The sequence below is a fragment of the Nomascus leucogenys genome, chromosome 9 (assembly GCF_006542625.1).
Source record: "Nomascus leucogenys isolate Asia chromosome 9, Asia_NLE_v1, whole genome shotgun sequence".
In the NCBI taxonomy this organism is placed as follows: Eukaryota; Metazoa; Chordata; class Mammalia; order Primates; family Hylobatidae; genus Nomascus; species Nomascus leucogenys.
The window spans coordinates 39,232,729-39,237,274 of record NC_044389.1 but is presented as its reverse complement, the minus strand read 5'-3'; the positions used below and the strand labels follow the sequence as shown (position 1 = coordinate 39,237,274).

Here is a 4,546-nt window from a genome sequence, read left to right as displayed (position 1 = left end):
TTTTGGCTTCTTAATAATAGCTATTCTGACTGGTATAAGATGGTATCTCATTGTGGCTTTTATTTAAATTTCTCTAATGATCAGTGATATTGAGCTTTTCTTCATATGTTTTTTGACCACACATATATCTTCTATTGAGAAGTTCCTGTTCACACCTTTGCACACTTTTTAATGAGGTTGTTTCTTTCTTGTACATTTGTTCAAGTTTCTTATAGATGCTGGATTTTAGATCCTTGTCAGATGCATAGATTTCAAAAATTTTTTCCTATTCTGTAGGTTGTCTATTTACTCTGTTGATAGTTTATTTTGCTGTGCAGAAGAAACTACAGAAATTAAGTTAGACAATCGAATTTAATTAGACCTAATTTGTCAATTTTTGCTTTTGTTGCAATTGCTTTGGGGATCCTTGTCATGAAATCTATGCCCTGGCCTATGTAATGAATGGTATTGCCTAGGTTTTCTTCTAGGGTTTTATAGTTTTGGGTTTTACATTTAAGTCATTAATGCATCTTGAGTTGATTTTTGCATATTGTATAAGTAAGAGGCCCAGTTTCAATTTTCTGCATATGGCTAGCCACTTCTCCCCACAACATTTATTAAATAGGGACTCCTTTCCCCATTGCTTGTTTTCGTCAGGTTTGTCAAACACCAGATGATTGCAGATGTGTAGTCCTACTTATTGGCTCTCTATCCTTTTCTATTGGTCTATGTGTCTGTTTTTGTACCAGTACCATGCTGTAAATGTGATTCATCACATAAACAGAGCTAAAGACAAAAACCACATGATTATCTCAATAGATGCAGAAAAGACCCTGGAGAGAATTCAACAGCCCTTCATGTTAAAAACTCTCAATAAACTAGGTATTGAAGGAGCATATCTCAAAATAATAAGAGCCGTATCTGACAAACACACAACCAATATTGTACTGAATGAGCAATAGCTGGGATCATTCCCCTTGAAAAACCAGCACCAGACATGATGCCTTTTCTCACCACTCCTATTCAACATAGTAGTAGGAGTTCTGGCCAGGGTAATCAGGTAAGAGAAAGAAATAAAGGATATTGAAATAGGAAGAGAGGAAGTCAAAATGTTTTTGTTTGCAGACAACATGATCCTATATCTAGAAACCCAATCATCTTGATCCAAAAGCATCTCAAGCTGATAAGCAACTTCAGTTAAGTCTCAGAATACAAAATCAATGTGCAAAAATTGCTAGCATTCCTATACACCCACAATAGGCAAGCCAAGAGCAAAATCAGAAATGAATTCCCATTCACAATTGTTACAAAAAGAATAAAATACTTAAGAATACAGCTAAAGCTTTTCTAAGGATCCGGCAACATGGCAGAAGTAGAGCAGAAAAAGAAGCGGAGAGCAAAATCAGAAATGAATTCCCATTCACAATTGTTACAAAAAGAATAAAATACTTAAGAATACAGCTAAAGCTTTTCTAAGGATCCGGCAACATGGCAGAAGTAGAGCAGAAGAAGAAGCGGACCTTCCGCAAGTTCACCTACCGCGGCGTGGACCTGGAACAGCAGCTGGACATGTCCTACGAGCAGCTGACGCAGCTGTACAGTGCGCGCCGGCGGCGGCGGCCTAACCGGGGCCTGCGGCGGAAGCAGCACTCCCTGCTGAAGCGCCTGCGCAAGGCCAAGAAGGAGGCACCGCCCATGGAGAAGCCGGAAGTGGTGAAGACGCACCTGCGGGACATGATCATCCTGCCCGAGATGGTGGGCGTCTACAACGGCAAGACCTTCAACCAGGTGGAGATCAAGCCCGAGATGATCGGCCACTACCTAGGCGAGGTCTCCATCACCTATAAGCCGGTAAAGCACGGCCGGCCTGGCATCCGGGCCACCCACTCCTCCCGCTTCATCCCTCTCAAGTAGTGGCTCAGCTAATAAAGGCGCACATGGTTCCAGTCAAAAAAAAAAAAAATACAGCTAACAAGGCAAATGAAAGACCTCTTAAACGATAAATACGAGCCACTGCTCAACAAATTCAGAGAAGACATAAACAAATGGAAAAACATTTTATGCTTATGGATAGGAAGAATCAATATCGTGAAAATGGCCATACTGCCAAAAACAATTTATAAATTTCATGCTACTACCATTAAACCACCACTGACTTTTTTTTTTTTTTGAGATGGAGTCTCGCTCTGTCGCCCAGGCTGGAGTGCAGTGGCGCGATCTCGGCTCACTGCAAGCTCCTGGGTTCCCGCCATTTTCCTGCCTCAGCCTCCAGAGTAGCTGGGACTACAGGCGCCCGCCCCCACTCCCGGCTAATTTTTTTCGGTATTTTTAGTAGAGACGGCGTTTCACCGTGTTAGCCAGGAGATATTCTTTATATAATTAAAAATACTATTTTAAAATTCATATAGAACCAAAAATTAGCTTGAATAGACAAGACAATCCTAAGCAAAAATAACGAACTTGGAGACATCGCTCCACCCAACTGCAAACCATACCACAGGGCTACAGGTGAGTATTTACCTGGAAATTTTAATTTTCTTTCTATTTTTGAATTGGTGACATTAAAATGTATTTATAATATTTCTAGTAATTAATTGCAACAGTTAAAACTAATATTGCAACAGTTAAATATTTCAACAGTTAAAAGTAAAAATTGATGGTGCTTGACAGTCTTTTTTTTTTTTTTTTTTTTTTTTTTTGAGACGGAGTCTCGCTCTGGTGCTTGACATTCTTAATGAATCAAACGGCCAGGCACGGTGGCTCACACCTCTAATCCTAGCACTTTGGGAGGCCGAGGAGGGTGGATTGCCTGAGCTCAGAAGTTCAAGACCAGCCTGGGAAACATGGTGAAACCCCGTCTCTACTAAAATACAAAAAATTAGCCAGGCATGGCAGCGTGCACCTGTGGTCACAGCTACTAGGGAGGCTGAGGCAGGAGAATTGCTAGAAACCACGAGGCAGAGGTTGCAGTGAGCCGAGATCATGCCACTGCACTCCAGCCTGGGTGGCAGAGCAAGACTCCATCTCTTAAAAAAAAAAAAAAAGAATGACTGAAGCATAAGTTTTCTATATTTAAAATTCTCCAGGTTACGTGAAATTGATGCAGTGATATGTGCAGAAATTAGCATACACCTTTGGGCCATATTTAGAAAGATGAAGATGTCAAAGGATGAACATGTATTTGTACCAGAACTAATTACAATAGAACCTTCTGATAAAGGATCAGAAGCAATTATGGCTATAAATACAGTAGTAGATGTTTTATGATCAGAGCTCTAGATTAATAATTGGGAGATTGGGTCTCTGGATTTACTTCACTTCTGATCCACATTACCAAATAATAAGCCTTATATAAATGCATTTCAAAAGCATGCAGAAGTGAATGAATGAAAGCTTGCGGATTTATTTCCTCATACAATGATATAAAATACAATTCTGAAATCATTGTCTCTCATACTTATTTTCTTTTTTTAATTGTTGTAAGACAAAATGGAATGTATATTGAGTACATCTGTAATTGTTGACAATAAAATTATATTCACAAATAATTTGTATTATTTGTTAAGAACAAAAGCAAAAATAAAACTTATCTCTCATTAACACATTGAAGTTTAAATGTAGAGCCAATGTGCCATAAAAGTTGTCATCTATTCCTGGTAAACTAATGTAAAAATATAAAAAGAAATAATGAGAAAAAAATGGTGCCACATATTGAATAGTCTCTAAAGGAAATATTAAGACTGTGGGTAGGCACTCTTGGATTAATATTCTCAAATATTAATAAACAAAAAAGGATTAACCATTACTTAATGAAGAAATGTATTTAATTTCCAATTTAGACAAGCAAACAAGAATAAAAATTCAGAAATAGAAATAAATTTTTAGGAGCTGAACTAACTTTTGGGATTGCCTTTAAACTGTAAAAAAAATCTAAATTTTATTTTGTTTGCTTCTTATTTTCACTTTTGATTGATTTCCATGGATGATTTATATTCAGCAGGTTTATTATGGTAGAGAATAACAGACATTATGGCTATCAGGAAATGCTAGAAGTAAGATGGATGGCAGTAGAATTAATCGTCGTGATCAAAACCAAACCAAAACAAAAACAAAAACTGTGAGATAAGGCTTCAATCTAAAGTTAAAGTAACTTAGGACAATACTGTATAGGGAAAAAGATAACCAGAGCCAAAAAGACTGCCTGAACCATATAAAGAAGGCCAGGGTTCTGAACAATGCTGTAATTTAAAGAAAAACTAAAATGTAAACCAGAAAAGTGAGACAAGCATCAGTGTAAGTATCAGAACTAAATGGCAGGCCTCTAACTTTCCTGGGTCACCGCTGAGACATTCGATACCAGGTCTGCTACAGAGAGGCTAAAACCATCTATAAACCAAAATCATACCACAAAACCAGAACTGAGTTCCTAACATACTCCTTGTCTGATCAAAGTTGTTTAAGGAACTTGGAATGTGTGAACCAAGTTAAACTTTTCCTGTTTTCCTTAAATCGAACAAATGACTCATAAAATAGCTATTTGGTTTGGATTAAATCAGCATTCTCAGTT

At 37.8% G+C, this 4,546-nt stretch overlaps 1 pseudogene; it reads left to right on the top strand.

The window, feature by feature from the left end:
• Positions 1–1,467: 1,467 nt before the first annotated feature.
• On the top strand, positions 1,468–1,942 carry LOC100586952 (annotated as a pseudogene).
• Positions 1,943–4,546: the final 2,604 nt, after the last annotated feature.